Raw genomic sequence first — 25,134 nt, 5'->3', positions numbered from 1 at the left:
TACAATATCACTACCAACCTTGACATTTCAACACGCAGTTTAGTCCCAAACTAAATTTCTAGTCATTAGCAACCCAACCTAGCAACCAAGTCATATTGCCACCTGAAAAGCCAAACAGCCTAATTTTCCTTAACATCTTCAAACTATTGTAAAATATAGAAATCCAATTTTGAATTTTTTTATATATTGTTTCCTTGTATTGCAAAAATAATTCACTAACCATGAATATAAGTGACTTTTTAGATGTTGAATGCTTAGGAAACCTCTGGACCTTGATTTTTCAAACAGCATTATCGACCTGAAAAGTATCGTGGTACGTAATATAGGGGAGAGTCGGGTAGTATCGGACAGTGCGTTTTTTTTCATCTACCACCATATGGTAGTACCTGAATGACATGGTTACGTTTCTCTATGTGACATCACAGAAACGTAACCATGTCAATCAGGTACTATCATCGTGTGGTAGATGAAAGAAACTCACTGTCCGATATTACCCGATGTCCGATACTACCCGACTCTCCCCTACCATTATAGCTTAAAATTCCACAACACATAAATACAGAGTGGGAGAGAAATAACCCTGCAGGTTTTGAAAGCGAGTACTCATGTTGTATGTAACAAAAAAGTATAATACCATATTGGTGAAAAATTCATAGTTTTCTCAGGAAAATATGTTTTCCAAATTATTAACACCCTCTTATTTCGTAACTGTTGAAAGTAGGAACTTGATTTTTATCTATATCGATAGAAAATTTAATAAAGAATCATTTATCTCTCGAGCGTATTTCAATAGCGTGGACGGTTTTCGTGTAAATTCAATTAAGTAAACACTAATTTCGAGCCACTAAATAATTCGACCAGATTGTAACATTGTAGACAAAGCCGGTCGTCGGGAGGTGGGAGATCGTTCATATAGGGAAACAGCCCTGAGTTCCTTGACTTCCTACATCTGTATTACGAGAAGAAAGAGCAGTCTGTTATGTTGCCAGACCGCTGAAACATACAACTTAATTTTATAATTAACAGTGCATTTAAACACAAAAAGTAATATGTCTTTTTGTAGGATCGTGTTTTTGTTCTGTATTTACAGCCTTTATTGTTAGGCCTTGGAAGTTAGAATTCCCATACAGAAACTTGTTGCTAGGGAAACCATTCTTCATAACATAAAACTATACTAAAATAGACCCATCACAGTGCACTTACTGTTACTTAGTTACCATTACAGTGCAGTTTTGAGAAGGCTTTGGAATAATATTGCACTAAATGCTAAATGAAAAATTTATTGTATTTGCAATTTTAAGAGTATGATCTTGGGAAAAATGCTGTACGATACACGTTTGTGAAGTGCTTTAATAGTACATTATACAACGAGCCTATAATGGTAGTAATTAAGACGTGAGTATGTTTATGAAACGAGCGCAAGCGAGTTTCATAATTTTCATACGAGCGTCTTAATTACCATTATAGTGAAGTTTCATACGACTTTTTATGCTCGACCATATTGATTTTTTCCGGCAATTGGTGAAATGAATTTGCGGGAATGTGCTTTGTGAAAGGCTGGAAGATGACGGTGAATTGATGTTAATTTGTGTGTTGTTTTTTTCGACTGTGTTTAATATTGTCTAATCTCGAGCTAGTTGTCTTTGGATTGCATATCCGAGAATAATCGATACTTGCGCTTTCATATTGCTACAACGGTATTTTCGAATTGGTGGAACACCTGAACTTTAATGAATAGGTGTACTTTAATGAGGTCCATTAAAGGGCTGCTACCAGGTGTATAATTACTACATTTCGGCATGGTCGAGCATAAAAAAATTTAGAAAATTGAAAAATTCGCTCTGCTCGTTTTTTTTTTTTTTTAGTTTTTCTCCATTTTGTAAAAAGGACTTTTGAACCTTATTTCGTAATATTATTTCCATTCAATTCAGTGTATTGTAATGCTTCTTTAATCTGCAGGATTATTTCACTTCTACCCTGAATATACAATTCTGAATAATTTCGAGGGAAAAATTGTTCCGGGGCCGGGTATCGAACCCGGGACCTTTGGTTAAACGTACCATCGCTCTCCCACTGAGCTACCCGGGAACCCTACCTGACACCGATCCAATTTTTCCCTCTATATCCACAGACCTCAAAGTGGGCTGACAACAGTCAAGCAACCAACATTTGAGTGCACACTAACTCTGTGTGACTTTAAATTGTGGTTTTCTGTTACGTACAGTGATGTGTATTATACAAATTAAGCTTTCAGGAATAACTCCCTGTAAAGTTAATTTGAATAATTTCGAGGGAAAAATTGTTCCGGGGCCAGGTATCGAACCCGGGACATTTGGTTTGGCTTAATTTGTGTAATATACAATTCTGTTCAGATAATAGTTATGTTCAAAGAATGTCTTAAATACGAAGTCTAAAACACGATATCTTCATACTCTACTGCCAGTAGACTGCCCTTAAATTTCTTTTGGGCTCTCACAGGTTTGAACGCGGGACCTCTACGTTAATACAGATGTTCTAGTACTTCTGCTAACAATGAACTTGTGACCAAAGGCTAAAAAGAACCTAATTTGTTGGAAGGATTAATCTTGATAGGAAATGAGTGCCATATAGCTGTGAAACTCCTCTCTACCTCAGCCTAGCGATGACCTTTCCTCGGTGCTTTCTAACCCACATTACGTATGCAGTTCGCGAATGCCACATGCTCGGCCAGAAGAAGAGCCGTTACCATAACTCTTACTGTTATTTTTAGACACTCTAATATTCGTAAAGAAGCTACAATGACATTGTTCTATTCAGACTGGGTGACAGTCAACACATTACGAATACCAAGGATATACAGGGTGATTCAGAAAATGTCATCCACTTTTCCTGAGAGAATTTTGATTAAATTTATCTTCTTTATTTTAGTAGGTTATTTTACGACGCTTTATCAACATCTCAGGTTATTTAGCGTCTGAATAAGATGAAGGTGATAATGCCGGCGAAATGAGTCCGGGGTCCAACACCGAAAGTTACCCAGCATTTTCTCATATTGGGTTGAGGAAAAACCTCAACCAGGTAACTTGCCTCGACCGGGAATCGAACCCGGGCCACCTGGTTTCGCGGCCAGACGCGCTAACCGTTATTCCACAGGTACGGACTTTTTGATTAAATATGTTTATGTAAATAAACATAAAAATGAGGTGAAAATAAATGCAAACAAGACGAAGATCATGGTCACAGGAAGAAAAATAAAGAAGGTAAACTTGCGAATTCTGTATGAGGCAGTAGAGCAAGTGGACAGCTTCAAATACTTGAGATGTACTATAAGCAGTAACATGAGCTGCTGCCAGGAAGTCAAAAGGAGGATAGCAATGGAAAAGAAAGCTTTTAATAGAAAAAGAAGCATCTTCTGCGGACCTCTGGAAAAAGAACTAAGGAAGAGACTAGTGAAGTGCTTTATGTGGAGTGAGGCATTGTATGGGGAGAAACATGGACATTACGAAGGAAAGAAGAGAAACGAATAGAAGCATTTGAAATGTGGATATGGAGAAGAATGGAGAGTGTGAAGTGGACAGACAGAATAAGAAACAAAGCTGTGTTGGAAAGAGTGGGTGAAGAAAGAATAATGCTGAAACTGATCAGGAAGAGAAAAAGGAATTGGTTGGGTCACTGGCTAAGAAGAAACTGCCTACTGAAGGATGCACTGGAAGGAATGGTGAACGGGAGAAGAGTTCGGGACAGAAGATATCAGACGATAGACGACATTAAGATACATGTATATGGATCATAAGCATTTATGTATATAAGTAGGTTATTTTACGACACTTTATCAACATCTTAGGTTATTTAGCGTCTGAATGAGATCAAGGTGATAATGCCGGTGAAATGAGTCCAGGGTTTAGCACCGAAAGTTACCCAGTATTTGCTCGTGTTGGGCTGAAGGAAAACCCCGGAAAAAAATCTCAACCAGGTAACTTGCCCCAACAGGGAATCGAACCCGGGCCACCTGGTTTCGCGGCCAGACGCGCTAACCATTACTCCATAGGTGTGGACTGTATATATATATATATATATATACATGTGTGTATGTATGTATGTATTTTAGTAGGTTATTTTACGACCTGTATCAACATTTAGTTATTTAGCGTCTGAGTGAGATGAAGGTGATAATGCCGGTGAAATGAGTCCGGGGTCTAGCACCGAAAGTTACCCAGCATTTGCTCGTATTGGGCTGAGGGAAAGCCCCGGAAAAAACCTCACCCAGGTAACTTGCCCCAACCGGGAATCGAACCCGGGCCACTGGTTTCGCGGCCAGACGCGCTAACCGTTAATCCACAACTCCACAAGTGTGGACTGTATGTATGTATGACAACTTTTTTTCCTGATATTTTTTTCAACCAAATTTTGAGAGCATTTTTACTATGGAAAGGATTTACAAAATCCAAATTTTGAACTCCCAGATGTTTTTGGATTTTGAATTTTGCTTCTTCTTTCCTATTTTTTTAGAAATATTTTCAAACCCAAATTTTTAATAGAAGGTCTCAATTTTTAAAACTTATTTTTTTTTGTTACATTCACAAGGCATAGAGAAACATTTTTATGCATTCATTTTATGAAATATCTCATTTATTCGGTTTCAATTTTTTTTTTTTAACTTTTGAAAGTGTTATTTTCTCTACAATTAATGAAAAAAAAAACAGTAGCAGTTCTCACAAAATAAATGTATAGAACACTTTGTATTCCACTTGTTCTCCTTGTCTTTCCTTTGTTGTCGTTGTATTTCCCTTATTTTCCATGTATTTCCATTGTTCTCCATGAATTGCCCTTGTTTCATTTTTTACATTACCCAAATGTGGTTTTACGTAAATATGCGCAGTATAGTAAAGTTATGTATCTGTGGAGTTTTTTTCTTCTCTGTGCCAACAACTGTTACTAATAACAGTATGATCATATAAGAAATGGACAGATTATAAAATGGTTTTATTGAAGAAGTGATGAAATCCAAAGCAGCCACTGATAATGGTATGGCCATTTAAGAAGAATAGAGAGAAAAGACTGTCTATGGACTATACATCATGTGAGAGAAGAAAGACAGGTCTGCCCAAATTAAACTGGTTCAGAAACGTAACACAAATAATGCAAGGAAAGGAACTCAAGAACGTACATAACAGAGAGAATAATGGCGCAGGGTTATCAAAGAACGCCGAAAAACATTATAAAACCGAACTACTATTAATAACTATAATTATGCTTTTATATTTCCATTTTATTTCATTCTCTGTAGTTAACAGTGACCTTCGCCTCGTTACTAGGCAACTTAACGAAAACATCTGAACCCCGAAACAGCTGACACACATGTGGCTATGTAAATCCTAGCTGAGATCATAAAATGCTGAACCCACAGACCGAAACAAGGTGTAGCTGTCGGATGCAGTCTCGGACCCAACGCTCACCACACCGTTAACAGAACCGAATTATACTTATCCCACTGACCCCAGATCTGGCCTTGTCATTGCATTTTCTCCCGAGATTTCTCTTATATTGAATATTGTTGTTCATTTCTAGATTCACAGAAGTGTAAATCTATCATCTCATCTCCGCTCTGCCTTCTATATCCGTTCCCTTTGTTTGACTGCCGTATCAGCTGTTAGCAGGCCACGGGTTTCGGCATTCAGTTGTCAGCGGTTCTCTCAAAATCCCAGAATAGTTTAGTGTTGAATATCATTTCATTGCCTCGTTCACAAGCTTTCTTGCATACATCCCGGATGGATGATTGACTTTCCAGGCTGGTGACTGCAGTAATTTCCCTCGGTGTTTTGGAATGGGGTCTCAGCTACCTCCGGTCCACATATTTTTGTGTTCTCGTGCCACGGCTCCATATTCAACAATGGTCTTAATAACCTTGATCAGCATCTGTAGCAATTCGTTGATAAAGAGAAATTTATACTAAAACTAGTGGCTTGTGCAGCAAATGCTGCAAACTAAGTTCATTAGTCATTCAAATAAATTTTTTTCAGATTTATTTTCAATGAAAAACACCAGATATTTTGAAAGTTGTTTGCTTCCATAATAATGAAACATACTCCTTCTGAATGGTTTTTATGTCCAATACTTTTTCTTGAACCTATGTATCCTATGTCTCTTGAGTTTCAACGCGAAAACGCAAGTAACAATGAAAGGGGGATCAGTGGGATTTTCATGTGGGAGTAAAACAATAGGTTTTCAGGTCGTAGTAGATTATAAAAATCAGGTTAGTAGGTCTCTTATTTTATCAGTAAGTAATACCGTCTTTCCTTAGGAACTGTAATTTTTTAGCTCTCTCGAGCCAATAAATATCTATACCACACCGCAATTAAGTATATGAAAAAGACCCAACCCCACTTGATTAATAACTATAAAAAATATTTGATTTTTAATAACAATATTGTTAACTTATGTAAGTTTTGCATATATAATAGCCGCCACTAAGTAAATTATAGAAATGATGATATAATTTAACACATTCTCTATATCTACTTGTAACCCCAAAACGTTTCATTTTCATATCATCAGTATAGCATTAATATGTTTATTAATGAAAAATAATCACATCATGGTATCAACTATAATGAAATTTCATTGCTAATGGTAATAATGTAATCAAACCACTTCAAGTTTTGTAGATTTCAATATCCAATACACAGCTATACTCAGAAAATTACACACCACAGAATCAGACCTGTAAATTAGCGAGTCTTCGAGTTTTTAATAACCAATTGAATTTGAACTCTAAATATGTCAGCAATCCTGCAAGTCATTGCCTTCGTGTGATATTGTTTATTGTAGTGTGTTTGTGTTTTCTTTTGATTTATTCTGAAAGGGCCATTACCTATTTCTAAAAACTGACGACAGATGGATTTTAGTAAATAGGAAAATGATGTAGGAAAATTGACATTTCACTAAAAATTACTATTTTTCTGAAAAACTTTGGGTTCCAAGCTTCAAACTGAGGGGTCATTTATTAAAATCCGTTCAGCCGTTTTCCCGTAATTTCCATTACCAGTTGAAATTATATATATATATATATATATATATATATATATATATATATATATATATATATATATATATTCTATCGTAAGTAGGCTATAACAAGACTATTTCGCGAATGACAATAACGAAATAATTCATAAAAAGAATATAACATTATTAAATTCATATTAAATAAGATATTTAACTTCCTAATGTAATATATTTCATTGGTCCGTATGACCATGGCCTCCTGCAATATGAAATTCATGAATAAACATTTGACAATAGCTGTAGAAATTATGATCAGTGACACAGCAAAACTAAACAAATATTTGAGGTTATATCATTTTATTTTGAACTGGGTACTTTAATTTAATTCATTATCGACAAAATTAGAACCCTTGTGATATCTAAATACGACTATTTCGCGAATATATTAATAAATAATTTATAACATGCAGAAACAGATTTCTTGTATTATAAATTAAGAAAGGTACGTAATATTTATTTGCTAGCACGGTCATAACGCAATATCATGGCCCACTGTATTGTTAAGGAAAATGAAAATATTTAACATGTGAACATCGGTGCGACAAGACATTAAACAAATGCGCATCAGATGCGACAAGATTGCAGTTAATAGTTGCTTTTTATTGGTTAAAACTCAATAGATTCTTAACTCCATAGTAACTAACATAAAACAAAATACTACTTAAACCAACGAATGAGTCAGCAATTACCTTCATCTCCAACTTCAGTCAATAGGCTATTTATATAGACACAGCTATGAGAAATAGATTGGAGAGCTAAGGGATAATTTTAAATCGAAATCAGTTATTTTGAAATAATACTAATTGACGATAATTTTATTATTGACTAGCCGTACCCGTGTGCTCCGCTGCACCTTTTAGAAATAAATATAATAGGACGTTTGATCCAGGGAACATTCGTGTTTGATAAAATAAATGTGTACATAAACATTATTTTAAGAAATTGAGGAAACGAATGTACAGAATAGCCTATCAAGTTTTCTGTGCATAAGAAGCTATTTTAATCTAATCTGTCCTCGATTAACTCAAAAGTTACTGAAATAACATTATAGCATTATGTCCATCTAGAGAAACTACACTTTCCAATGGTGAAATAATAATTAATTATACAAATCGGTTAATTTAGCTTTCGATATTACTCCATACAAACACAGAAACATTCTCTGTAGGATATCTTTCATAGCTTTCAATTGTTATTATCTAAGGCCCCTTATAGACGAAGTCATTTGTTTTCATTTCATTACACCGCCTTAGATGGCATTGTATTTTAATTTTAAAACTCATTTATCTCATTAAATATCAGTCCTATCAAAAATTTGCAAAGAATAAAACTTATCGGAAATCATTTTCAAAGAAACTTTTGTTATGTAACACATTTCACAAAAATCGATAATAAGCGAGATATTTCGATTTATTTATTTCAGGCCCCCTTATAACCCCCCTTTTAAATAACGTATTCTGAATTTCATATAGCCTAAAATCTAAGTTACAACGAACTTAATTTATATTCCAATTTTCATCGAAATCCGTTCAGCCATTATTGCGTGAAAAGGTAACAAACATCCAGGCAGGCAGACAGACATACAAACAAACAAAAATTTCAAAAAAGCTATTTTCGGTTTCAAGATGATTAATTATACATATTAACATCAATTATTTTTGGAAAATCGAAAATTACCAGAAAAATGTTGGCTACAGATTTATTATTAGTATAGATATGATAATCTTTTTATGAACTTGAAATACTGTACACTCAGGGACAAAAAAAACCGGACACTTCTATATTTGCTTGTATTTTGTTGCCAATTATTTCAAAATGAAACAAAACCCATTTAAACAAAATAATGTTTCATTTAGCACCTTATACGACAACATTTGAAAAAAAATCTCTGATGAGAAAATTTACAAAGGGCGTATAACTATGGCATCGTTTGGTCTAACTGTTTTTTTCATTTTATGATGCCTTAAACATTAAAATCTCTTTTTAGTAACGGGCATTACCCCCTCTGGCTTGAATAACTGCATCCATACGTCTTGGCATGCTCTCAAATTGGTTAGCAATGTCTTCTTGAAGAATACGTTCCCATTCTTCGCCAAGTGCTCATCTCAACTCTTGTAACGATTCTGGTCTCGGTCGTCTATTCTTAACACGCCGTCCCAGCATGTCCCACACGTGTTCAATTGGGTTCATGTCTGGACTCCTTGCTGGCCATGGAAGAACATGGATTCCCACTTCTTGGAGATAATCTCCGACCGCATGGGCAATATGCGGCCGTGCATTATCATGCATTAAAACAAAATTATCGCCTACAAATTGGCCAAATGGCACAACATGATCAGCCAAACATTCATTTATATACCTATCAGCTGTTAGTCTTCCATTTTCAACAAAAACCAACTCTGTACGAGCATCCGTACACACTCCTGCCCAAACCATCACTCCACCACCTCCATACGGCAATTTTCGGAAATGCAACACTGTGAAAATCGTTCTCCCCTCCTTCTCCAAACTCTTTCACGTCCATCAGGTGAGCACAGATTAAAACGGGACTCATCGGTGAACAGAACACAGCTCCACTGTCCATTTCTCCAATCCCTGTGATCATTTGCAAAACGCAGTCGTTCAACTCGATGCATCCTGAGAAGTCTGGGACAGTTGCAGGTCTACTTGATATCAGTCCACTTGCTTTCAACCTCCTTCTAACTGTTTTGGCCGAAATTGGGCGTCCATGCATGTTAACAAATTGCTGGGCTACACTAGTTGCGCTCCCTAAGAACTCTCATCATATACCTGTCTTCATTTGGATTTGTAGCTCTTGGACGACCCGAACCTGGTGTTCTGGTATATTCTAGGGTCTCTCTATACCGTTTTATGGCATCATGGGTTGTGCTTCTAGCCATATTCATAACATTTGCAATGTAACGTACACTGCGTCCATCATCGTAAAGGGCTACAGCTCGAGCCACATCTTCAGGTCGCATCTTGTTTTAAGACAAATGTTACAACTCCACTTAAACTCAGAAAATGTAAAAATAAATAAATAACGAATGATAACGATAATGAAGCACAAAATGGTTGAGACAAAATTGTTATAGCTGAGACTCCGAAAGCAAAATTGGAATATTTGGTTGTAATTGCTTGTTTATAAAACAAAAAACAATCAACAATGTATACATGTCTCCATAACAACAGATGGCTACCATAATGTTGTACGAGAAGATAATGTTTTGCAAAATGCCAGCAAATATTAAAGTGTCCGGTTTTTTTTGTCCCTGAATGTATCTTATGTCGAACTAAAAAAATAGGCCTAATATTTAAGGCACTGTTAAAAAATTCTTTGTTATATGAGGCCAAAACATGAACAGAAAACAAGCCGAGAAATTAATGGTGGTATAAATGGACTTTTCGAGGAGGTCAGCGTGAATATCCGAAAAAATTATAAATATTATGATAAGAGAAATTACAGTTTTCACGCCGAACATTATAATTTTTGCCTCTTGCGTCTCGAACAAAGGTTTCATGTGAAAAAATATTCTCAACCAGATTCTGTGTAAGCGACTGTAGCTTACAGGATACTCGTACAAATAAACAGCTACGAAATTACTGTTTCTTTACCTACCACAGGTGCTAAAAACTCTAATTTTTTACACGACGTTCAAGAATTTCGTTAGGAACTGGGGCCGTACCGTAGTGTAAACGCGAAATGAAATCGTTCTCCGAACAGTTTTCACTTTCAGCTACGATCTAAAACAGCTTAACAATGCACCCTATCCATAACGCATCGTCATTTTCAACAAGAGTGAATTCCAAGGCCTTGGGCGATAGACAGATATTCTTAATAATATTTGCCGGTGATAGTGTCAGTGAAGAAGAGTGCGCTGGTTTCTCTGAGCTGGGCCAATCAGAGCATGGCGGATAGGCTCGATTCCAGCAGGGGAGACCCACTTCGTTCACAATTCACAATATTCGAATCATGACATAATGTAGTACATCATCAGATACAAATGGCTTTTTTTATATTAATAAATGACTTGAAACTCTGCAATAAAATGTATGTGGTGAGACAAAATTGGTGGACATGTATTCTATCTGCGATTCTTTGGCGAAAATCAAGATATAAATATACATGCAGCTTATTTTCTTCACAATCAGAATAAAGAATTAAATTGCTAGACGATGTTGCAACGCTGCAAATACGCACAGAATAAGTTTGTTCAATAAAAAGGATCTTTCATTTCAGCTACTTTAGTGAGTGACCATCGTATGCAGCAGAAGAGGTGGGTTCAATTCCACATGCCGTTTATTTTTTAAGACACAAATGGAAATATAGAACTTTTAGATAATTCTGACAGGATTAAAGATTATTATAATTAAATCAAGACAAATAGACTATTCTGAAGCAAAATGATTAATTTCCAGCATATCAAATGAAATAAAAAATATTGATGTTTTGTCTTTTCATATAATAATTATAACAATTATTAAATCAAGGGAAATGTAATATATTTTGTGTCTAGAATGTTCTTTAATTTAATCCAGTTAGTTAAAAATGTCACTGGTCAGCGGAGAGGAAAAAAACTGGCCACCATACCCCATTATCTCCTGGCTTAGTTGCCTCATTGGTTTCATTTAAGAACTGTCTTAAGACAGTTCTCCAAACAACAACACAACTTCACACGAAGAAAACAAAAACACGATTACTTTTTAACTGTGGTTTCGTAATCCAAGTTTACTATGTTTTTAATCGCGGTTAATATACATCACTAGGACCAGGCGTTTTTGGTGAAAATGTTTTTATTTTTTTCGTAAAAAATGAATGGTTAAAAATGTGACTAATTTTATGAAAATTTCGTGATCATTTTCTTTTCACCATATGTCATACACAATCTTACACGCAGCTTTGCATTTCCAAGATTCTTGCCGAAATGAAGGTATTAATAATGACAATAATAATGAAAGTCAGGATAGGAGAAGAAATGTCAGAAGGAAATGAAATAAGGAGAGGAGTACGTCAAGGATGACCTTTATCACCCACCCTGTTCAACATGTACTTGGAGGATTTAGTGAAGAACTGTTTTCAGAACATGGGTGGAGTGATAGTAGGAGGAAGAAGAATAAAGCGCATAAGATTTGCTGATGATATGGCGTTGTTAGCAGAAGAGATGATACTAAAGGATATGCTACTGGAGCTAAATGACAGCTGTGAGCAGTATGAGATGAAGATAAATGCCAACAAGACGAAGATCATGGTCATAGGAAGAAAAATAAAGAAGATAAACTCGCGAATTGTAAATGAGGCAGTAGAGCAAGTGGACAGCTTCAAATACTTGGGGTGTACTATAAGCAGTAACATGAGCTGCTGCCAGGAAGTCAAAAGAAGGCTAGCAATGGCAAAGGAAGCTTTTAATAGAAAAAGGAGCATCTTCTGCAGACTTCTAGAAAAAGAACTAAAGAAGAGTCCAGTGAAGTGCTTTGTGTGGAATATGGCAATGTATGGGGCAGAGACATGGATGTTACGACGAAGTGAAGAGAAGCGACTAGAAGCATTTGAAATGTGGATATGGAGAAAACTAGAGCGTGTGAAGTTTACAAACAGAATAAGAAATGAAGCTGTGTTGGAAAGAATGGGTGAAGAAAGAATGATGCTGAAACTGATCAGGAGGAGGGAAATGAATTGTTTTGGTCACTGGTTGAGAAGAAACTGGCTTCTGAACGAAAGAAGAATTAGGGGCAGGGTTTGCAGTGAAAGGCCTGCTCTTGAGCAGCAAACTATGAATAATAATAATAATAATAATAATAATAATAATAACAATAATAATAATAATAATCGAAATAACAAAAACAATAATAACAATAATAATAATAACAGTAATAACAATAACAATAATAACAGTAATAACAATAACAACACTAATAACAATAATAATAATAATAATAATAGTAATAATAATAATAATAACAATAATAATAATAATAATCGAAATAACAAAAACAATAATAACAATAATAATAATAACAGTAATAACAATAACAATAATAACAGTAATAACAATAACAACACTAATAACAATAATAATAATAATAATAATAGTAATAATAATAATAATAATAATAACCGAAATAACAATAACAATAATAACAATAATAATAATAATAAAAGTAATGACAATAATAACAACAATAATAATAATAATAATAACAGTAATAACAATAATAACAATAATAATAATAACAATAATAACAATAATAATAGTAATAATAACAATGAATACAGTAATAACAATAATAACAATAATAACAACAACAATAATAATAATGATAACAATAATAACAGTAATAACATAATAATAACAATAACAATAATAATAATAATAATAAATACAGTATATTTATTGATCATTAAATAATGATTACAATAACCTTTGCTAAAAAGAAATATTACCCTGTATTAAACAGAAAGATAACAGGTTGAAGAGGAGTTAGTGAAACACGTGAACTAAATGCATATTTACTTATGATAAGGACGATGCTTATATTAGGTGGGCTATATACTAGGCTAGGCTTGTTATTGGGTTGTTCTTTTCCGCCTCCTGGTAACGGAGCTAATACAATGGTTTCCCTCAAGTGACAGTGTGGTCCCCAGATGGAAATTAAACTGGCGACTTCTTGTTCTGGGGTCAACTAGAGATGAGACGCGTTTCAATTTCGGTAACACCTGTTAACTGCATAGTTTTCTCCTAGCGCCCCACTTTGTATTACCCGTGCGGAAGTGTTGGAACGTGCGAGCGCTGCGTAAATCGAGATCAGCCTATGAGATGAAGACAGCAGCGGGTGAAATCAAGCGGTGCGGTCAGCCGCTCTATAAGGAGATCGCACCAATCAGACAGGTTTCCGCGTCTGTGTAAAGTGGGGCCGAGATGACGTCACCACGACTACATTCAGGAAACAGATACCTTGATGTATTTACGAAACAGATGATGATGATGATGATGATGATGATGATGATGATAATAATAATAATAATAATTATTATTATTATTATTATTATTATTATTATTATTCATATATTTCAAAAAGGCATATGACTCGGTTAAGAGAGGAGTTTTATATGATATCCTTATTGAATTTGGTATTCCCAAGAAACTAGTTCGATTAATTAAAATGTGTTCCAGTGAAACGTACAGCAGAGTCCGTATAGGTCAGTTTCTGTCAGATGCGTTTCCAATTCACTGTGGGCTAAAGCAAGGAGATGCACTATCACCTTTACTTTTTAACTTCGCTCTGGAGTATGCTATTAGGAATGTCCAGGATAACAGATAGGGTTTGGACTTGAACGGGTTCCATCAGCTGCTTGTCTATGCGGATGACGTGAATATGTTAGGAGAAAATCCACAAACTATTAGGGAAAATACGGGAATTTTACTTGAAGCAAGTAAACAGATAGGTTTGGAAGTAAATCCCGAAAAGACAATGTAGCCTATATGATTACTCGTGACAAGAATATTGTACGAAATGGAAATATAAAAATTGGAGATTTTTTCCTTCGAAGAGGTGGAAAAATTCAAATATCTTGGAGCAACAGTAACAAATATAAATGATGCTCGGGAGGAAATTAAACACAGAATAAATATGAGAAATGCCTGTTATTATTCGGTTGAGAAGCTTTTATCATCCAGTCTGCTGTCAAAAATCTGAAATTTAGAATTTATAAAACAGTTATATTACCGGTTGTTCTATATGGTTGTGAAACTTGGACTCTCACTTTGAGAGAAGAACAGAGATTAAGGGTGTTTGAGAATAAGGTTCTTAGGAAAATATTTTGGACTAAGAGGGATGAAGTTGCAGGAGAATGGAGAAAGTTACATAACACAGAACTGCACGCATTGTATTCTTCACCTGACATGATTAGGAACATTAAATCCAGACGTTTGAGATGGGCAGGGCATGTAGCACATATGAGCGAATCCAGAAATGCATATAGAGTGTTAGTTGGGAGGCCAGAGGGAGTAAGATCTATGGGGAGGCGGAGACGTAATGGGGGGATGATATTAAAATGGATTTGAGGGAGGTGGGATATGATGATAGAGAGTGGATTAATCTTGCTCAGGATAGGGACCGATGGCGGGCTTATGTGAGAGCGGGAATGAACCTGCGGGTTCCTTAAAAGCCATTTCCATTTGTAAGTAAGTAATCCGTGTTTTTCATTTTGTTGTTATTGTCACAATTATAGTTAATTTATACCATTTTTGTTCATTGTATTGTACCTATTAATTGTATCACTGTGCTGGACTTTTATTGGCCAATGGCTGTTGTCGAGCACATTGCAATAAATAAATAAATGAATAAATAAATAAATAGGTCATACAATGTAGGACTACAGAAATATATAAAATTGATTTTATATTATTTGCAAAAAAATTTCTAAATAGACGGTAAATAATATTTTCTGTAATATTTAACTCCTTTCTAAAGTTTAATTCTATTGTTTGTTGTTATTTAACCCCTTCAGGCCTGATGTACATTATAGTGTACATTGTTTCTCTTTTTTTTTTCTTTTTTGGAATGTATTCAATACTTTTAAATATTTTGAAAAATTCAATGTGATAGAAATGGAGAATATTATTTTTTAAACATTTCTATACCTGAATTAAAAATAAAATTTAAAAATTTGGGGCCCCAGGGGTCAAAATTGTCCCCAAATTTTGATTTTCTGTGAAGACTTGATTTGGGAATTTTGGATCCCCAGAATGATTATGTGGCCAGTTTTTTTCTCAATTGTTTTTAATATAAATTCAGGTCTGAAGGGGTTAAACATTTCAATCCATGTTCTCCACTTGTTATTGTCACAGTTATGTAATTAATTTGTATCACTGATCATTTTACTATGTGTATTAATTTATTGTATCACTGTGCTGGACATTTATTGGCCAATGGCTGTTGTCCAGTACATAAATATGGATAAATAAATTCATTATTATTACACGTACCTTACTCTTAAGTTGCCTGTGCGTAATAAACTCAAGTTCAAACAGGAATTCTGGTAACCTCAGTGGAAAGAGACACCTACATGGTTTATCTCGTTTTAGAAAGGCACGTTATTCCTAGACCTTGCCTATTAATGGTTCCTTGGTAAAATATATTAATCTGTTGACATTCTAAATACAACGGTTTTATACACACACCGAAAGGCCAGCAGCTTTTCTTCACAAATGCCAGAACGAGGAGAAAGAGGTTCATGGACGGCTGCGTGGTAAAATCAGCGTTCCTGCAATAACAGATTCTTATCCACATGAAAATTTCACCTACTCTCGTAAATAAGCCTTGTTATTTATTACCGTTGAAAGTTAAAAAAAAAGAAAGGCGGGGAAGCGGAAGCAGCGTGCCTCAAATTAATAACAATTGCCTGCGAGAATGGTAATAACTGTAATCGTTACGACGATAATCGAATTCCAAGATATCGATTTTACTTCGTGATCTCATGTCGTGTGTATTGGACAAGCACTTTGTAGTTCGCAGTTGTCATGAAATATCGATATCCATGATCACTCGTTGCCATGGAGACAGGTCGAAGTTGTGCATATTACGAAACCGTTTTAGTAACTAAATTATTGTTTCAGTTTCTTGACGTGTAGATCCACGAAAACAGATTACAAACATAAAATCAATGTCTCCATTTTAGGAATTGACAAATTGATGTTTTAATCATCTGAAATTAACTTATGAGACATGAGTAAGATTACTAGCCTGTATGAGCCGCTTCCGTAAGGGGTGGAAGTGTAGTCTATCTAGACTTTACGGCAACTTCTAGCCTTCATGGCTGAATCTACAGATATCACCACATAGCTACAAAATAATGGCCGCTAGAACTACAGCATTCTTAAATAAAGGAAAAAAAGCACAATAAATCCATTTCAGGCTACGGTGGTTCTTTTCGTGCCCCATTTCCGTAAAAAAAAAGAAAAAAAAACAGATAAGTTACAAACCAGATATGACTGCAAGAAATGATTCCATTAGAACTGAGACGATGAGGGAAAAACATCTAAGAAATACGAGAGCGATAGTCATTCCAAAGGAATTTGTTATTGTACGCTGGATTGCAAAAAAAAAAAATCTCGAGTAAAGTCTCTATCGATTTCAAATATTATCATAGTTTATTATATAAGGTAAAGGTGTCTAATTCCGTGATACTCCTAATTCCGTGATACCCCTAATACCGTGATACCCCTAATTCCGTGATACCCCTAATTCCCTGATACTCCTATTTCCGTGATACCCCTAATTCCGTGACACTCCTAATTCCCTTATACTGCTAATTCCGTGATACCCCTAATTTCCTGATACTCCTAATTCCGTGGTGCCCCTAATTCCCTGATACTCCTAATTCCGTGATACCCCTAATTCCGTGATACTCCTAATCCCGTGATAAAATTTCAATTGACTGCCATGGAGTTGTGGTCTCTGACTTTTAAGTTTTTGAAATACCTAACAGATGCCAGGAAATATCTTCTTTTCAATTCTATTGACTACCCGCCTTTTGAATAGACGCAGTCGACTGCAGAAGCTTTTGTTCAGTGAAAGGTGGTTGACCAGTAAGTTTTCTTTCTCTTGTGACCGCTCCTGAAGAAACATTTTATATTTGAGGTGAGAATTAATATAGCATTATAAAAGTGATATATTACTGTAGATTATAGTCCGCTGAATCAATGTGTATGATTATTTAAACATTATGAGACAATAACAATGCTACAGGATCTTTCCCATTTTCGGATTTATTTTCAAATTTTTCTTTACGGCTCACTCGACCAGTGATACCAACGCTAAATTGTGAAAATTATTGTCTATGAAAGAAAATAGTTCGTAGAAATAGTAGTAATAATAATAATAATAATAATAATAATAATAATAATAATAGAAATAAGTTATAGAAAACAACAATTGTTCACACCTATGGAGTAACGGTTAGCGCGTCTGGCCGCGAAAGCAGGTGGCCTGGGTTCGATTCCCGGACTCATTTCACCGGTCACCAGCATTATCTATCACCTTCATCTCTTTCAGACGCTAAATAACCTAAGATGTTGATAAAGCGTCGTATAATAACCTACTTAAAGAAAAATAAATTTTGATTTTACGTTTTTGTAATAAAATTTGAGGAACTATACCAGTTTTTGTAATGCCTCCCCATCCACTTACACCAATGACTTGCAACTTTAAATATTTTACACCTGACATGATCATCTGTGGCTTTCTGTTCACCACCTGTATAACTTGCAACCTTACACTCTTGTTTTCTCAAACTTCTTTGCATTATAATAGCTAACATACGTCAAGGAAGGATAAGGAAAGCTTCACTGCAGAATGCGCACAAAACTGCATTTACAATTAGCTTGTTAGAAATATCTTTCATGTCACTTTCCCTCGCATAGGAAGTTTCAGCAAGCTACAAGCATGGCGGCACTGCAAGCGATGTAATTTGTAAAACGATACATATAATTCACTTTAATCCAGCCATATCGTGTTCAAGTTATTCAGTTTCGTTCTACGGTCATTAACGCTTGATACAACATTAACTGTACAAATAAACCCATTTATCATACATGACAAGAACATTCGTTCTTTGAACCGTTACATTCACTGTGAACGTGACTGGAGTGGAAATAATTCAGCTATAAACAATGCTAAGTAAGTAATGTAAGTTTTAATTAAGTATAATAGTTTTTAAGTGGAATAAATTCAAAATGAATGTCCTGCAGAAGGTTTTACTTTCATCCGTGAACTCGATGTTAAGTTAAGCTTTCAAAATCACTTAATTTTTTGTGGCACGTAACCTGTATTGTTAGTTGCAACAGAGGCCATACGAATCACGCTTGGTTTAGTTGTGATATTAAAGCATTAAAAGTCACAACTTGTGTTCAGCTGGAGGCATTAAAACTCATTTCTGCTCCACCCACTCTAATTATCAAAGCGTGGCCTAGCTTATTGGCAGACTAAGCCCAAAAGATTACGTAAGAATTTAGGTCCTAGTTAATACATACATTATTAGGTCGTATGAAAGGGGGGGAAAAAAAAACAGAAATTAGGGCAAAACTGGTACTTTCACAAAAGCTGACGAAATTATGACAATTTCTGTACAATGAAGAAACTCTGTGATTATAAGTTTTGTTTCAACAAAAAAAGAATGGACCAAAAATCTTGTGCATTTGGCCGCACCAAACACTGACCTTAGGAGAATCTAGAACGTCTTCGTGTATCACATGTTGATTTTCTGAGCCCTAAATTACACAATTGTGCCGATTAACACAACCGTTTACATGGAACGTGTCCTCATCGAAGAAGAGGATATTCTCTAGAAGTTCTGGTTCATCATCAATTCTTTGTAGCATTGTAGTAGCGAATTCAGCCCTAAGTAACTTATCCTGTGATTTTATTGCATGGAAGAGTTGAATTTGATAGGGGTGTAATTTCAATCTCTTCCGCCTGACGTCGTCCACTGTTAACTTAGGAATACCAACTGTAGACTACGTCGTGGAACGGATTTCTGGGACACCCTGCATTGTTTTAAGGGATTAGGTACAGCTTACAGCAGTAAAAGTTTGGAAATATTTAACATTTTTTTCCTCCATTACTGTATCTTGTACAATAATGAAAATTAGTACGTGTAAAACACTGTCCATCTGCTGTATGCAAAAAAAAAAAAAAATATATATATATATATATATATATTTTTACGATTATAAAAAATTATTTACATTTTTTTTTTTTTTTCAAAATTCAGTTCACTGTGCAGTGATGAAGCGTTTCCCTCATAACTCAAAAACTATCCAACATTCTGTGATTAAATTTTTTGTGTGTATTAATGCATGTCATATCTGCAATATAATGCAAGATCACTTCTCTACCTTTGATAGATTGTCTGATAAAAAATAAATTAATTTAAAAAAATGGTAAAATATCAGTATTTTCTCCTAACATAAAATAAAAAGAATATATTATTTATTAAGGAATGTAGTTGAAAGAGCATGATATTGTAAACATGAGTTTCAGCAATAAAATAAAAGAGAGAAAACATGAAAATGTTAACAAGTTTATGAGTTATGAAGGAAACACTTCATCACTGGATAATAAACTGACACCATTTTGAATTTTTGAAAAAAAAAAAAAAATATATAAATAATTTTTTTAAATCGTAAAAAATATTTTTTTCATATAGCAGAAGGACAGTGTTTTATACATACCAATTTTCATTACTGTACAAGATACAGTAATGGAGGAAAAAAGTGTTGAATATTTCCAAAAATTTTACTGCTGTAAGCTGTACCTAACCCCTTAATATAAAATCAGAAGAATGTTAGCAGCAACTTGACATTTTCATGCTTTCAGTAATGGAATAATAAAAATATGTTCACTAATTTTGGCATACATTAATAACGAAAAGCCACCGGTATAGGTCAGGCTGTAACGCGTTTCCCTGCTGATCCGGGGTTGCGCTCAGGCGTGGGTTCTATTCCCGGATGGGCTCATTATCTGGTTGGATTTTTACCGAGGCGAATCCTCGGCCTCATCTCGCCAAACACTATCTATCACCAATTTCCATCGACGCTAAAAATAGTACAGTAGTTGATGGAGCGTCGTTAAATAACCAAGTAAAAGCAAATAACTAAAATCATTGGTTTGCACATTACTTGAATTTTCTACATTAATAAATATTCACTATGATTTGACGTGATGTATTACTATAGGCCTATTTTATCCTCTATTCCCATTGATTGCAGAAAGGACCTGAATCCATCCATTATCTGTATATATAATTTGAACTGGTAATGGAAATTACGGGAAAACGGCTGGACGGATTTTAATAAATTAAAGCTCATTTTGAAGCTTGGAACTCAAAGTTTTTCGGAAAAATAGTAGTTTTCAGTGAAATGTCAATTTTTAAACATAATTTTCCTATTTTCCAAAATCCATCTGTCGTCACTTTTGAGAACTAGCTAATAGCATTCACGGCCGACTTCATATACCCTTCGCTTTTTTGTAAAGGAGAAGCGAAGCGAGCATCAAGTCGGCCGTGTTGCATTTCAGAATAAAACAGAACACATACTACAGTAAACAATATTACACGAAGGCCATGATCTGCAAGAATACTGACATATTTAGAGCTCAAATTAAATTGGTTATTAAAAACTTAACTTACTAAAAATAATTTACAGGTTCGATTCTGTGGTGTGTAATTTTCTGTGTACAGGTGTGTATTGGATATTAAAAACTACAAAACTTGAGGTGATTTGATGACATTATTACCATTAGAAATGAAATATTATTGTAGTTAATGCCATGATGCGACTATTTTTCATTAATTTTACATATTAATGCTATACTGATGGTATGAAAGTGAAACGTTTTGGGGTTATATAAGTAGATGTAGAGAACAACTTAAATTAGATTTTGATTTCTATATTTTACTGAGTGGCGGCTATATAGTATATATATATATATATATATATATATATATATGTTACTGAAAGCTACAAAACTTGCGTAAGATAATAATATTGTTATTAAAAATCAAATATTTTTATAGTTATTAATCAAGTGGGGTTGGGTCTTTTTCATATACTTAATAGCGGTGTGGTGTAGATATTTATATGCGTGGTTCTCTTCAGTATTAGCTCGAGAGAAAGTATCTTTCATTGTTATGGAAGCAAATAACTTTACGAATGTCTGGTATTCTTCGTTGAAAATCAATCTGAAAAATGTTTATTTGATCGTCTAATGAACTTAGTTTGCAGCATTTGCTGCACAAGCCACTAGTATGCTATAATCACTGTTTTAATTGAAGTAACAATACAGCTTTAAATGTGTCCCTTGAGTTATTCTTTCCAGAGAAATTAACTACATACATATAAAAATACAGTGGCAAGGTCAAATAGTTTTCCTTTACATCTGAAAACTGTACTGAAGTGACTGAGGTCCTTGCTGCAGTCATCGATGCAAATATAGAAGCTGATAAATGTTGGACATCTGCACACCGCGCCAGGAATGCAAGGTCATTCACAGCCGTTGGTGATTATTAAAAACTTTTCTGGAGACTTCGCACCTTGCGTCGTGATAGATCAAAGGAAATCACTCAGATCTCACTTGCTGAAGGCATGACGACTGGAGGTGTACGATCCGCCCCCTGCCCACCAGTGGAAGAGCGGCGCAACGGTGAAACGCCATTTTGCTTTCGAATGCTCGTTAAACCTCATTACTGTGCAGAAATAAGGGATGCGTAGTTGAGCCGCGGAGTTCGATGCCAGCGTCTGAGATAAGAAAGCCGTAATTTACGGAATGAAGATCACATAGCAAGCATGAGTCAGCTGTGAACGTGAGGAAACAATCAAGGAGGGAGGGAAATCGGGAGAAGTAAAGAACGAACGAAAACAAAGAAAATAATACAAATTGTTACAATGACTTTTACATTGGACACACTGGAAGATCATTACAAACACGTTACAACGTAAATATCATAGTCATAACTAGGGCTAGGATTTTGATGAAATTGCATCTTTTTTCTAGTAAGCCAGAAACATAGCTGCTTTACGATGAAAGAGTAATGGAACGGAGAAAAATTCTCTCCGGCGCCGGGATTTGAACCCGGGTTTTCAGCTCTACGTGCTGACGCTCAGTTTTTAAAACTGAGACGATTCTTCCGATGCCGGGGTGGAATCTGGTGTGGCTTAGTGGATAAAGCGTCAGCACGTAGAGCTGAAAACCCGGTTCAAATCCCGGCGCCGGAGAGAGTTTTAAAACTGAGACGATTCTTCCGCGGAATCCGGTGTGGCTTAGTGGATAAAGCGTCAGCACGCAGAGCTGAAAACCCGGATTCAAATCCCGGCGCCGGAGAGAATTTTTCTCCGTTCCATTACTCTTTCATCGTATGATGACGTAGAATATCTGCAAGGAAATATCATATGTACTTCGGTACATTAATATATAGCTGCTCTAGTATTTATGTGTTATGTGATAAACTGAATGTTTTAAAACACATTTGTTAGGGCATTTTTTGCCTGTTTCAACTCATAAGAGCATTTTTTGTTTTATTCGGTCATTTTTGAGGCATTTTCATTTAATTTTGGCCATACATCACAATTATTGATGTAAAATAATGTTTATTTCCTTTAATATTTTCTCTACATATTCTGTCCATTAATACCCATTTATTTTGTATAATATTTTAATCGTTTTTCTATTTTGTATAATATTTTAATCGTTTTAAGACATATTGTTAGGGCATTTTTTTGCATTTTTTTTGCACTTATAACAGCATTTTTTGTTTTATTCGGTCATTTTTGAAGCATTTTCATTTAATTTTGGCCATAAATCCCAATTATTAATGTAAAATAAAGTTTATTTCCTTTGATATTTTCTATACATATTTTGTCTATTAATACCGTGGTGGGAATATAATGGTGTAGCAGACGGTTGACTCAAACTCGTTTTCTACTGCGCATGTCGTCACTTGGGAAGCAGCTCGCAGTGCTCGAGGAACAAAACAAACAGCTGTTGTGTGTACGTGCAGGGTGTTAATTCTTTGTTTATATATATATATATATATAATATTATATTGAATGTTATTCTTGTATCAGTAATGCTATTAATGCGACACATGCTATTGGTATGCCTGGATATGCAGTATGTGGTTTTTTGATTTACAATCGAAAAACAAAAGGAACTGACGTAAAATATTATAGGTTTCCGAAGAATGAAGACTTGGCAAGACAATGGTTGCAGGCTTGTAGAAGGGAGGATGAAGTCAATTTGCAGCACGATGAGTTTTCTCTCATGTTACTAAATTTTATTTGCTTCGCAACTCATTTACAAAATATGTTTTCATGTTAAACTTATTGTTTGACTTATTCCATAGATTGCTTTGAGCGAAAAGAAAAGGGCGTAAAGATCTTAAGATTTAATGTTGTTTCAGCTCGAATATGTTGACTTCATTTTGAGGAGTCAAGTTACGAAGTACCTTTAAAGCAGAAACTCCTAAATTATGAACCAAAAAGCAGTCGTAATCTGAAAGTAGACGCTGTACCCACAAAAGCTCTGGCGCAGTCTTGCTTGAAACGAAAATCAACAGATAATCTGAGATTGGACAGATGTGAAAAACGGAGAAGGAGAAAAGAAATTCATGACATCATTGCTAATAGTTCATGTCCTCTTCAGGCCACTTCCAAAACCAATTCAGACGAACATGTATAAGAGGATAGTGCATTAGATCTAAATAACGAAACGTGAGTAATTACAGCATTATAATAAGTATTAACTAGTACGTTCCTGTGTATCATATTGTTAAAATGTTTCACATATGAGTCGCTCCGCAGAAGGGAATAATTTTCTCATAGTTCTTCAAAACTTTCTAAGCTAAAAGGACTTAATTACATGTCTCATAAAATGTTAAAGCTGTGTTATCTTTTAACAACTTCCAGACAGAAAAGGCTTCAGTAAACGGAAGGATTCAATTGTCTCGAATGTCAATAGAGGAGCAAAAAAGGCGTCAATCAATGGGCATAAAATAATTATTTTCTCGCTTAACCCTAACATTATCACGGTTGGAAAAAAATTGCCCACCCTTTTTATTTTCTAAATTTTTTTGAATTAATGAAATCTGGCAGCTTTCACCTTTACTCTATTTGTCTCTAACATGATAAAGTATGCACACATGTGTTCTGTTTCAGATTTCAAATATAGCAGACTAATAATTTGAAGTATTTGTTAGTGGACAGATTTTACCCACCCTTGGCATTTCATATGACCTACACTTTTAAACATTCTCTAGTTTGAATTCTGTGATTTTGTCCATTGTTGTAACTGTTTATAATGCCGTTAAAGTCGTTTACTGTTTCAATTCTCCACGTTACCATTTACTTGCAGTGTAGAAACTTGAGTTGGTAAATTTGTTCTTTCTTTATTGGTGTTTATTCAAATCTAGTTGTATTCAGGGATACAGAACATAGACATGAGTTGTTTTGTGGATAATAGCAGCCTTAATGTTTTGGGTAAAAGTGATATTATAGTGACATTGGAAATTGATTTACCTGCGGAGTTGAAGAAAGA

General features: G+C 34.9%; 1 protein-coding gene across 10 annotated transcripts in view; it reads left to right on the top strand.

Moving 5' to 3' along the window:
* The window catches only part of LOC138713849 (nuclear pore complex protein DDB_G0274915-like), a 543,049-nt gene that overhangs the window by 46,522 nt on the left and 471,393 nt on the right, over positions 1-25,134 (top strand). The gene's annotated exons all lie outside the window — the stretch shown is intronic.

This window comes from Periplaneta americana, chromosome 2 (genome assembly GCF_040183065.1).
Source record: "Periplaneta americana isolate PAMFEO1 chromosome 2, P.americana_PAMFEO1_priV1, whole genome shotgun sequence".
NCBI classification, from domain to species: domain Eukaryota; kingdom Metazoa; phylum Arthropoda; class Insecta; order Blattodea; family Blattidae; genus Periplaneta; species Periplaneta americana.
Note: the sequence above shows the minus strand (reverse complement) of the source record. Positions and strands in the feature narration are given on the sequence as shown.